Here is a 12,665-nt window from a genome sequence, read left to right as displayed (position 1 = left end):
AGGTTTTAGGGTACATGTGCACAATGTGCAGGTTTGTTACATATGTATCCATGTGCCATATTGTTTTGCTGCACCCATTAAATCATCATTTAGCATTAGGTATATCTCCTAATGCTATCCCTCCCCCCTCCCCCCACCCCACAACAGTCCCAGAAGTGTGATGTTCCCCTTCCTGTGTCCATGAGTTCTCATTGTTCAATTCCCACCTATGAGTGAGAACATGCTGTGTTTGGTTTTTTGTCCTTATGATAGTTTACTGAGAATGATGTTTTCCAGTTTCATCCATGTCCCTACAAAGGACATGAACTCATCATTTTTCATGGCTGCATAGTATTCCATGGTGTATATGTGCCACATTTTCTTAATCCAGTCTATTGTTGTTGGACATTTAGGTTGGTTCCAACTCTTTGCTATCGTGAATAGTGCCGCAATAAACATACGTGTGCATGTGTCTTTATAGCAGCATGATTTATAGTCCTTTGGGTATAAACCCAGTAATGGGATGGCTTGGTCAAATGGTATATCTAGTTCTAGATCCCTGAGGAATCGCCACACTGACTTCCACAACGGTTGAACTAGTTTACAGTCCCACCAACAGTGTAAAAGTGTTCCTATTTCTCCACATCCTCTCCAGCACCTGTTGTTTCCTGACTTTTTAATGATGGCCATTCTAACTGGTGTGAGATGGTATCTCACTGTGGTTTTGATTTGCATCATTTCTCTGATGGCCGGTGATGATGAGCATTTTTTCATGTGTTTTTTGGCTGCATAAATGTCTTCTTTTGAGAAGTGTCTGTTCATGTCCTTTGCCCACTTTTTGATGGGGTTGTTTGTTTTTTTCTTGTAAATTTGTTTGAGTTCATTGTAGATTCTGGATATTAGCCCTTTGTCAGATGAGTAGGTTGCAAAAATTTTCTCCCATTCTGTAGGTTGCCTGTTCACTCTGATGCTAGTTTCTTTTGCTGTGCAGAAGCTCTTTAGTTTAATTAGATCCCATTTGTCAATTTTGGCTTTCATTGCCATTGCTTTTGGTGTTTTAGACATGAAGTCCTTGCCCACGCCTATGTCCTGAACGGTATTGCCTAGGTTTTCTTCTAGGATTTTAATGGTTTTAGGTCTAACATTTAAGTCTTTAATCCATCTTGAATTAATTTTTGTATAAGGTGTAAGGAAGGGATCCAGTTTCAGCTTTCTACATATGGCTAGCCAGTTTTCCCAGCACCATTTATTAAATAGGGAATCCTTTCCCCATTGCTTGTTTTTGTCAGGTTTGTCAAAGATCAGATAGTTGTAGATATGCGGCATCATTTCTGAGGGCTCTGTTCTGTTCCATTGATCTATGTCTCTGTTGTGGTACCAGTACCATGCTGTTTTGGTTACTGTAGCCTTGTAGTATAGTTTGAAGTCAGGTAGCGTGATGCCTCCAGCTTTGTTCTTTTGGCTTAGGATTGACTTGGCGATGCGGGCTCTTTTTTGGTTCCATATGAACTTTAAAGTAGTTTTTTCCAATTCTGTGAAGAAAGTCATTGGTAGCTTGATGGGGATGGCATTGAATCTATAAATTACCTTGGGCAGTATGGCCATTTTCACGATATTGATTCTTCCAACCCATGAGCATGGAATGTTCTTCCATTTGTTTGTATCCTCTTTTATTTCATTGAGCAGTGGTTTGTAGTTCTCCTTGAAGAGGTCCTTCACATCCCTTGTAAGTTGGATTCCTAGGTATTTTATTCTCTTTGAAGCAATTGTGAAAGGGAGTTCACCCATGATTTGGCTCTCTGTTTGTCTGTGATTGGTGTACAAGAATGCTTGTGATTTTTGTACATTGATTTTGTATCCTGAGACTTTGCTGAAGTTGCTAATCAGCTTAAGGAGATTTTGGGCTGAGACGATGGGGTTTTCTAGATATACAATCATGTCATCTGCAAACAGGGACAATTTGACTTCCTCTTTTCCTAATTGAATACCTTTTATTTCCTTCTCCTGCCTGATTGCTCTGGCCAGAACTTCCAGCACTATGTTGAATAGGAGTGGTGAGAGAGGGCATCCCTCTCTTGTGCCAGTTTTCAAAGGGAATGCTTCCAGTTTTTGCCCATTCAGTATGATATTGGCTGTGGGTTTGTCATAGATAGCTCTTATTATTTTGAGATACGTCCCATCAATACTTAATTTATTGAGAATTTTTAGCACGAAGTGTTGTTGAATTTTGTCAAAGGCCTTTTCTGCATCTATTGAGATAATCATGTGGTTTTTGTCTTTGGTTCTGTTTATATGCTGGATTACGTTTATTGATTTGCGTATGTTGAACCAGTCTTGCATCCCAGGGATGAAGCCCACTTGATCATGGTGTATAAGCTTTTTGATGTGCTGCTTCATTCGGTTTGCCAGTATTTTATTGAGGATTTTTGCATCAATGTTCATCAAGGATATTGGTCTGAAATTCTCTTTTTTGGTTATGTCTCTGCCAGGCTTTGGTATCAGGACGATGCTGGCTTCATAAAATGTGTTAGGGAGGATTCCGTCTTTTTCTATCGATTGGAATAGTTTCAGAAGGAATAGTACAAGTTCCTCCTTGTACCTCTGTTAGAATTTGGCTGTGAATCCATCAGGTCCTGGACTCTTTTTGGTTGGTAAGCTATTGATTATTGCCACAATTTCAGAACCTGTTTTTGGTCTATTTGGAGATTCAACTTCTTCCTGGTTTAGTCTTGGGAGGGTGTATTTGTCGAGGAATTTATCCATTTCTTCTAGATTTTCTAGTTTATTTGCATAGAGGTGTTTGTAGTATTCTCTGATGGTAGATTGTATTTCTGTGGGATCGGTGGTGATATCCCCTTTTTCATTTTTTATTGCATCTATTTGATTCTTCTCTCTTTTCTTCTTTATTAGTCTTGCTAGCGGTCTATCAATTTTGTTGATCTTTTCAAAAAACCACCTCCTGGATTCATTAATTTTTTGAAGGGCTTTTTGTGTCTCTATTTCCTTCAGTTCTGCTCTGATTTTAGTTATTTCTAGCCTTCTGCTAGCTTTTGAATGTGTTTGCTCTTGCTTTTCTAGCTCTTTTAATTGTGATGTTAGGGTGTCAATTTTGGATCTTTCCTGCTTTCTCTTGTGGGCATTTAGTGCTATAAATTTCCCTCTACACACTGCTTTGAATGTGTCCCAGAGATTCTGGTATGTTGTGTCTTTGTTCTTGTTGGTTTCAAAGAACATCTTTATTTCTGCCTTCCTTTCATTATGTACCCAATAGTCATTCAGGAGCAGGTTGTTCAGTTTCCAGGTAGTTGAGCGGTTTTGAGTGAGTTTCTTAATCCTGAGTTCTAGTTTGATTGCACTGTGGTCTGAGAGACAGTTTGTTGTAATTTCTGTTCTTTCACATTTGCTGAGGAGAGCTTTACTTCCAACTATGTGGTCAATTTTGGAATAGGTGTGGTGTGGTGGTGAAAAAAATGTATATTCTGTTGATTTGGGGTGGAGAGTTCTGTAGATGTCTATTAGGTCCACTTTGTGCAGAGCTGAGCCATTCCTGGATATCCTTGTTAACTTTCTGTCTCCTTGATCTGTCTAATGTTGACAGTGGGGTGTTAAAATCTCCCATTATTATTGTGTGGGAGTTTAAGTCCCTTTGTAGGTCACTCAGGACTTGCTTTATGAATCTGGGTGCTCCTGTGTTGGGTGCATATATATTTAGGATAGTTAGCTCTTCTTGTTGAATTGATCCCTTTACCATTATGTAATGGCCTTCTTTGTCTCTTTTGATCTTTGTTGGTTTAAAGTCTATTTTATCAGAGACTAGGATTGCAACCCCTGCCTTTTTTTGTTTTCCATTTGCTTGGTAGAGCTTCCTCCATCCCTTTATTTTGAGTCTGTGTGTCTCTGCACGTGAGATGGGTTTCCTGAATACAGCACACTGATGGGTCCTGACTCCTTATCCAGTTTGCCAGTCTGTGTCTTTTAATTGGAGCATTTAGCCCATTTACATTTAAAGTTAATATTGTTATGTGTGAATCTGATCCTGTCATTATGATGTTAGTTGGTTATTTTGCTCATTAGTTGATGCAGTTTCTTCCTAGCCTCGATGGTCTTTACAATTTGGCATGTTTTTTCAGTGGCTGGTACCGGTTGTTCCTTTCCATGTTTAGTGCTTCCTTCAGGAGCTCTTTTAGGGCAGGCCTGGTGGTGACAAAATCACTCAGCGTTTGCTTGTCTATAAAGTATTTTATTTCTCCTTCATTTATGAAGCTTAGTTTGGCTGGATATGAAATTCTGGGTTGAAAATTCTTTTCTTTAAGAATGTTGAACATTGGCCCCCACTCTCTTCTGGCTTGTAGAGTTTCTGCCCAGAGATCAGCTGTTAGTCTGATGGGCTTCCCTCTGTGGGTAACCCGACCTTTCTCTCTGGCTGCCCTTAACATTTTTTCCTTCATTTCAACTTTGGTGAATCTGACAATTATGTGTCTTGGAGTTGCTCTTCTTGAGGAGTATCTTTGTGGCGTTCTCTGTATTTCCTGAATCTGAATGTTAGCCTGCCTTGCTAGATTTGGGAAGTTCTCCTGGATAGTATCTTGCAGAGTGTTTTCCAACTTGGTTCCATTCTCCCCGTCATTTTCAGGTACACCAATCAGACGTAGGTTTGGTCTTTTCACATAGTCCCAAATTTCTTGGAGGCTTTGTTCGTTTCTTTTTATTCTTTTTTCTCTAAACTTCCCTTCTCACTTCATTTCATTCATTTCATCTTCCATCAGCGATACCCTTTCTTCCAGTTGATCGCATCGGCTATCGAGGCTTCTGCAATCTTCACGTAGTTCTCGATACTTGGCTTTCAGCTCCATCAGCTCCTTTAAGCCCTTCTCTCCATTGGTTATTCTAGTTATCCATTCATCTAATTTTTTTTCAAAGTTTTTAACTTCTTTGCTATTGTTTTGAATTTCCTCCCGTAGCTCAGAGTAGTTTGATCATCTGAAGCCTTCTTCTCTCAACTCGTCAAAGTCCTCCTCCGTCCAGCTTTGTTCCGTTGCTGGTGAGGAACTGCATTCCTTTGGAGGAGGAGAGGTGCTCTGCTTTTTAGAGTTTCCAGTTTTTCTGCTCTGTTTTTTCCCCATCTTTGTGGTTTTATCTACTTTTTGTCTTTGATGATGGTGATGTACAGATGGGTTTTTGGTGTGGATGTCCTTTCTGTTTGTCAGTTTTCCTTTTACCAGACAGGACCCTCAGCTGCAGGTCTGTTGGAGTTTGCTAGAGGTCCACTCCAGACCCTGTTTGGCTGGGTGTCAGCAGCGGTGGCTGCAGAACAGCGGATTTTCATGAGACCACAAATTTAGCTGTCTGATAGTTCCTCTGGAAGTTTTGTCTCAGAGGAGTACCCGGCTGAGTGAGGTGTCAGTCTGTCCCTACTAGGGGGTGCCTCCCAGTTAGGCTGCTTGGGGGTGAGGGACCCACTTTAGGAGGCAGTCTGTCCGTTCTCAGATCTCCAGCTACGTGCTGGGAGAACCACTACTCTCTTCCAAGCTGTCAGTCAGACAGGGACATTTAAGTCTGCAGAGGCTCCTGCTGACTTTTTGTTTGTCTGTGCCCTGCCCCCAGAGGTGGAGCCTACAGAGGCAGGCAGGCCTCCTTGAGCTGTGGTGGGCTCCACCCAGTTCGAGCTTCCTAGCTGCTTTGTTTACCTAAGCAAGCCTGGGCAATGGCGGGCGCCCCTCCCGCAGCCTCGCTGCCACCTTGCAGTTTGATCTCAGACTGCTGTGCTAGCAATCAGCAAGACTCCATGGGCATAGGACCCTCTGAGCCAGGTGCGGGACACAATCTCCTGGTGTGCCGTTTTCCAGACCCGTTGGAAAAGCGCAGTATTAGGGTGGGACTGACCCGATTTTCCAGGTGCTGTCTGTCACCCCTTTCTTTGACTAGGAAGGGGAACTCCCTGACCCCTTGTGCTTCCCGAGTGAGTCAATGCCTCGCCCTGCTTGAGCTCGCGCACAGTGTGCTTCACCGACTGTCCTGCACCCTCTGTTTGGCACTCCCTAGTGAGATGAAACCGGTACCTCAAACGGAAATGCAGAAATCACCCGTCTTCTGTGTCACTCATGCTGGGAGCTGGAGACCGGAGCTGTTCCTATTCGGCCATCTTGGCTCCACCCCATGTCTGATTTTAATACTCCCTATGCTCTTGACTTTTTCTTTTTTTCCTTTGAGACAGAGTCTTGCTCTGTCACCCAGGCTGGAGTGCAGCAGCGTGATCACGGCTCACTGCAACCTTCACCTCTCAGGTTCAAGCCATCCTCCCGCCTCAGCCTCCCTAGTAGCTGGGACCACAGGTAAGAGCCACCATGCCCAGCTAATTTTTGTATTTTTAGTAGAGACAGGGTTTTGCCATGTTGGCCAGGCTGGTCTCAAACTCCTGACCTCAGGTGCTCCACCTGCCTTGGCCTCCCAAAGTATTGGGGTTACAGGCATGAGTCACCGCACCTGGCCACCTCTTAACTTTTTATATCTGTTGTATTATTTTAATCGTGAGTAAATAAATGCACTTGAAATGATGCAGTTCAGGAGAATCTTCTAATTCTCTTACTAAAAAAAAATATTTTTTTAATTCCAATAAAGTTACACTAATGTTTATGTGTGGAAAATATTACCTTTTCCAGCCGGGTGCGGTAGCTCACACCCGTAATCCCAGCACTTTGGGAAGCTGAGGTGGGTGGATCACCTGAGATCAGGAGTTCAAGACCAGCCTGACCAATATGGTGAAACCCCATCTCTACTAAAAATAAAAGAAACTAGTCAGGCATGGTGGTGGGCGCCTGTAGCCCCATCGGGAGGCTGAAACAGGAGAATTGCTTGAACCCAGGAGGCAGAGGTTGCAGTGAGCCAAGATTGTGCCATTGCACTCTTATACTCTGTCTCAAAAAAAAAAAAGAAAATATTACCTATTCCATTTAGTACTATATGTTTTAAATGATATTAGCTGGTATTTTTTTTGGCTTTATAATGTGGTTCAGATTTCTGTAGAAATTCTGGCTGTATCTACATTGCCTTAAAGTAATGGGATATTTCTTTTTTTCTTTTTCTTTTTTCTTCAGCTGGAGTTTCACTCTTGTCACCCATGCTGGAGTGCAATGGTGTGATCTCGGCTCACTGTAACCCCTGCCTCCCAAGTTCAAGTGATTCTCCTAGCTAAGCCTCTTGAGTAGCTGGGATTACAAGCACCTGCCACAGTGCCTGGCTAATTTTTGTATTTTTAGTAGAGATGGGTTTCACCGTGTTGGCCAGGCTGGTCTTGAACTCCTGACCTCGTGATCTGCCTGCCTCAGCCTTTCAAAGTGTTGGGATTACAGTTGTGAGCCACCGTGCCCAGCCCGTCTTTTCTTTCCAAAGCCACCTTGGTGATTAAATGTTAAATATGTACTAGTGGATATTACTTTGCTGAATATTGCCTAGTGAATATTAGGTATTTATTCTCACCTTGCAGACTTGAACTTGTGAATTCAACACGTGAAGATTTACAACTTGATAAACCAGCTTCAGGAGATAGGTCTTCAGTCTTAAGTCAGATTAGAAGGTTATGTGAAATAATTATTTAATGCTTAACATTGATTTTTTAATGGTATCTTCCACACGAAATAATATTCCTCCAACATTTAATTACATGCCAGGACAGGAGAATTCATGTTTTCAAAATTCTAATACTCTCTAGAACAGTAAACTCATTTTATTTTTATTAACCCATTATAAATACATGTAAATGTTGCATTTGTGGGTAGACAGAACTAAAAGAACAATATTTTTCCTACTTTTGAGATGCAAAATTTATCTGTCATAATGCATTGACAGGTTATTATTGAAGCTTGCACCAGACAGCTGAGCAAACATTCATCAAATGTCCATGATACCCAGGACATAAGAGGCTTCCTTTTAGAGTATGGAGCCATGCATATCATCTCTTAATTGTTAGATGTGTTTTGAAAGAAATAGAAATATAACTGATTTTCTTATTTGTTTTGGCTCTGGAGTAGAGTGGGGACAAAACAGAATGGAATCACACTGTTTAGATTTACTAAAATGGAAGGATGGAAGGATTGCAGCGAGATTATATCCCTAGCCTCCCCATAGCAAATGGCACCTGCTAGCTGTTTTTTTTTTTTTTTTTTTTGAGATGGAGTTTTGCTTTGTCACCCACGCTGGAGTGCAGTGATGTGATCTCAACTCATTGCACCCTCCACCTCCCAGGTTCAAGCAATTCTCCCTGCCTCAGGCTCCCAAGTAGCTGGGATTACAGGCACCTGCCACCACACCTGCCTAATTTTTGTATTTGTAGTAGAGCTGGGGTGTCACCATGTTGGCCAGGCTGTTCTTGAACTCCCAACCTCAGGTGATCTGCCCTCCTCAGCCTCCCAAAGTGCTGGGATTACAGGTGTCAGCCACTGCACTCGGCCTGCTAGTGGTTCTTGAGCACACTGAGTTCTGCTTTTTCCCAGCTTTAGTGAATGTCTGGTTCTTCCTTTTTTGTGCAGTGTGTGTCAGCATTGTTTCAGTAATAAATACATTCTGGATCTTAGAAATAATTTTAGTCACAGGAAAAGAAAAAATAATACTGCCTATTTTATAATAATAATATTTAATAACCCAAGCTATTAAACCCATTAAATTGAGAAAACTTGTATTCCTGTGATTTCGACAGTAAAGGAAGAATGGTATGCCAGAATCACTAAATGAAGAAAGATGGTGGATCAGCTTTTCTGCAAAAAAATTTGGTAAGTCTCTTTTTTCCCCTTTCAACTAAAGTATATTCCTGAGTAATGTTTTTTATAATGTTGTTTTATTTTAGGAAAGTAAATATAATGAGCAGGACTCAGCTCCAGTTTTTTCTTACTGTTTTGTTTTTGAGACAGAGTTTCGCTCATGTTACCCAGGCTGGAGTGCAGTGGCGCAGTCTCGGGTCACTGAAACCTCTGCCTCCCAGATTGAAGTGATTCTCCTGCCTCAGTCTCCCAAGTAGCTGGGATTACTGGCACCTGCCACCATGCCCAGCTAATTTTTGTATTTTTAGTAGAGATGTAGTTTCACCTTGTGGGCCAGGCTGGTCTCGAATTCCTGACCTCAGGTGATCCACCCACCTCAGCCTCCCAACATGCTGGGATTACAGTTGTGAGCCACCACGCCCAGCCTCTCTATTTTTTCTTTTTTTTTTTTTTGAGATGGAGTCCAGGCCGGAGTGCAGTGGTGTGATCTCGGCTCACTGCAACCTCTGCCTCCTGGGTTCAAGCAATTCTCCTGCCTCAGCCTCCCTAGTAGCTGGGATCACAGGTGCGTACCACCACACCCAACTAATTTGTTTTTGTATTTTTAGCAGAGACGGGGTTTTACCATGTCGCCAGGCTGGTCTCAAACTCTTGACCTCAGGTGATCCACCTACCTTGACATCCCAGAATGCTGAGATTACAGGTGTGAGCACCTGGCCAGGAGTGGGTTATTTTTATGGTTCCCCTTTTTAGACCATATAGGGTAACTTCCTGATGTTGCCATGGCATTTGTAAACTGTCATGGCATTGGTGGGAGTGTAGCATTGAGGATGACCAGAGGTCACTCTCATCACCATCTTGGTTTCGGTGGGTTTTGGCTGGATTCTTTACTGCAACCCATTTTATCAACAAGGTCTTTATGACCTGTATCTTGTGCTGATCTCCTCTCTCACCCTGTGACTTAGAATGCCTTAACCATCTAGGAATGCAGCTCAGTAGGTCTCAGCCTCATTTTACCCAGCTTCTATTTAAGATCGAGTTGCTCTCGTTCAAACACCTCTGACAGTATTGCTGCTTTCTTTAAGGTTCCTGAAAGGGAGAGAAGAAATCTTAGATTTGTCATTGCTGGGAACCACTACAAGTATTCAGGAAATATTCACTACTTCCAACCTCATAATCCTGCAGTCATTTGGCACCTGTGAGTCAGGTGCCAGGAACTGGGCAGTGCAGAAGACAGTGCCCTGCCCCGTGCATTCTGGAGCATTCAATCTGGTGGGGAAATGTGTAGTAAGTAGGAGATATTTACTCTGTAAGAAGGTATAAGGTCTGGGAAAGAATTAAGTGGAATAAGGGGAACGGGGAGGCAGGGGGTGTGATTGGGGCAGCCTTGATGATATGTGATGAGCACGTTATGTAGTTGGCCTTGCCTCTTTCTAAACTTCCACTTTTCACTCTCAACTCCAATTGGTTCTTTTTTATTTTATAAAAACTTTGTTAGAATTAGATTTATATATTTCCTTGTTGAATTAACAGAATAATTTTATTTAACATCACTTTCTAGTGTGACTGAAAGCCTCTAATCCTTTACTGTTGTTTGTTTATGGGCATATTTCTTTTTACAGCTATGATAATTATTTCATTTTGTGTGGTTTCTCAAAAATACATGTGTTTCTGATCTCAGAGAGTTCCTATACTAGAGCCCTTCAGATTTGGTGCTAATATCATGAAGTAAGAATTTAAGATAAATCTTGAGAGATGTTAGAGGAAAGGCAATCTAAGAACAAAGACATTAATTATTAATAAATAATTAAATTATTAATTAATTTCAAGTTGACATTTAAGTCGAGGTGTGGAGGTGAAGGAGACAGTTGGATAAATAAGTCTGGAAGTAAGGAGAAAGATCTGGCAATAGATACAATTTTGGATTTTGTTTGTTTGTTTTTTTGTTTTTGAGATGGAGTCTCGCTCTGTCGCCCAGGCTGGAGTGCAGTGGTGTGATCTCGGCTCACTGCAAGTTCCGCCTCCCAGGTTCATGCCATTCTCCTGCCTCAGCCTCCCAAGTAGCTGGGACTACAGGTGCCCACCACCATGCCCGGCTAATTTTTTTTTTTTGTATTTTTAGTAGAGGCGGGGTTTCACCGTGTGAGCCAAGATGGTCTCAATCTCCTGACCTTGTGATCCGCCTGCCTCGGCCTCCCAAAGTGCTGGGATTACAGGCGTGAGCCACCATGCCTGGCCTATAATTTTGGATTTTATAGTTGTGTTTGATAGCAATTGTTGATATCACCAAAATAATTCATCACTGAGCTCCCTGACAGCTCCCCGACTTTTCTTTTTAAAGAAACAGGGTCCACTGGGTGTGGTGGCTCACACCTGTAATCCCAGCATTTTGGGAGGCTGAGGCAGGTGGATCACCTGAAGTGGGGGGTTCGAGACCAGCCTGACCAAAATAGAGAAACCCCATCTCTACTAAAAATACTCAATTAGCTGGGCGTGGTGGTGTGCGCCTGTAATCCCAGCTACTTGGGAGGCTGAGGCAGGAGAATCACTTGAACCCAGGAGGCGGAGGTTGCAGTGAGCCGAGACTGCACCATTGCACTCCAGCCTGGACAACAAGAGTGAAACTCCATCTCAAAAAAAAACAAAGAAAAAAAGAAAAAGAAAAGAATCGAAGAAACAGGGTCTTATGTTGTCTGGGATGGACTAGAACTCCTGGGCTCAAGTTATCCTCCTGCCTCAGTCTCCTAAGTAGCTGGGGCTACAGGCACATGCCACCATGCCCAGCTTTGAGCTACTCCCAACCATCAGGTTGTAAAATATTTAAATGTTACATACAGAGGTGCAAGGGAGATCTGTATGTAAATAGCATGATATAAATTGCTTGACTCTTTCTTCTTAGAGTTTTGTTTGGATGTGGCTTCAGAGCAGGGATTAGTCAATTCATTTTTACTTTTTTTTTTTTTTTTTTTGGTGGATTCTCACTCTGTCGCCCAGGCTGGAGTGCAGTGTCATGATCTTGGCTCACTGCAGCCTCTGCCTCCCAGGTTCAAGCAATTCTCTTGCCTCAGCCTTCTGAGTAGCTGGGACTATAGGTGCCTGCCACAACAACTGGCTGATTTTTTTTTTTTTTTTTTGGTAGAGACAGGCTTTCACCATGTTGGCCAGGCTGGTCTTGAACTCCTGACCCAAGTGATCCACCTGCCTCAGCCTCCCAAAGTGTTGGGATTACAGGCATGAGCCATCACTCCTGGCCCTTTTTTTTACATTTTTAAATTACAGTTTTTATACCTATTCAAAAGTAGAGAAAATAGTACAATGAACACTAAAATACCCATTCCTCAATTTCTGTGATCATTAAGATTGTCCTACATTTTTGTTCTTCTATTCCTTTACCTCCCTTTGCAGGAATATTGTAAAGCAAATCAGTCATCACATCATTTTATCTGTTCAGTGTGCATCCCCGAACAGCATTAACGTTTTCTTACACAGCTACTATCTCATCACATCTGACAAAATTACAATGATTTTTTGGTGTCAACTCATCTGTAACCCTTAGTTGAGTTTCCTCACTCTTTCTTTTTTTTTTTTTTTTTTTGTTTTTTGAGACAAAGTCTTGCTGTGTCACCCTAGGCTGGAGTGCAATGGCGCAATCTCAGCTCACAGCAGCCTCTGCCCCTCGGGCTCCAGCAATTCTCCTGCTTCAGCCTCCTGGGTAGCTGGGATTACAGGTGCATGCCACCGTGCCCAGCTAATTTTTGTATTTTTAGTAGAGACAGCGTTTCACCTTGTTGGCCAGGCTGGTCTCGAACTCCTGACCTCGGGTAATCTGCCCACCTCGTCCTCCCCAAGTGCTGCGATTACAGACGTGAGCCACTGTGCCTGGCCAAGTTTCCTTACTCTTACCTGAACAGTATCTCATTTCCTCATTATCTG

General features: G+C 42.4%; 1 protein-coding gene across 1 annotated transcript in view; it reads left to right on the top strand.

Moving 5' to 3' along the window:
* LOC129490693 (putative uncharacterized protein FLJ92257) overlaps positions 1 to 12,665 on the top strand; it is a 75,503-nt gene that overhangs the window by 8,255 nt on the left and 54,583 nt on the right. The window contains exons 4-6 of the mRNA XM_063609960.1: positions 8,672 to 8,744; positions 9,189 to 9,297; positions 9,818 to 10,019. The gene's annotated coding sequence lies outside the window, so the exon portion shown is untranslated. The remainder of the gene's footprint in view (positions 1 to 8,671; positions 8,745 to 9,188; positions 9,298 to 9,817; positions 10,020 to 12,665) is intronic.

This window comes from Symphalangus syndactylus, chromosome 9 (genome assembly GCF_028878055.3).
Source record: "Symphalangus syndactylus isolate Jambi chromosome 9, NHGRI_mSymSyn1-v2.1_pri, whole genome shotgun sequence".
Classification (NCBI taxonomy): Eukaryota; Metazoa; Chordata; class Mammalia; order Primates; family Hylobatidae; genus Symphalangus; species Symphalangus syndactylus.
This window is presented reverse-complemented; position numbering and strand designations above follow the sequence as displayed.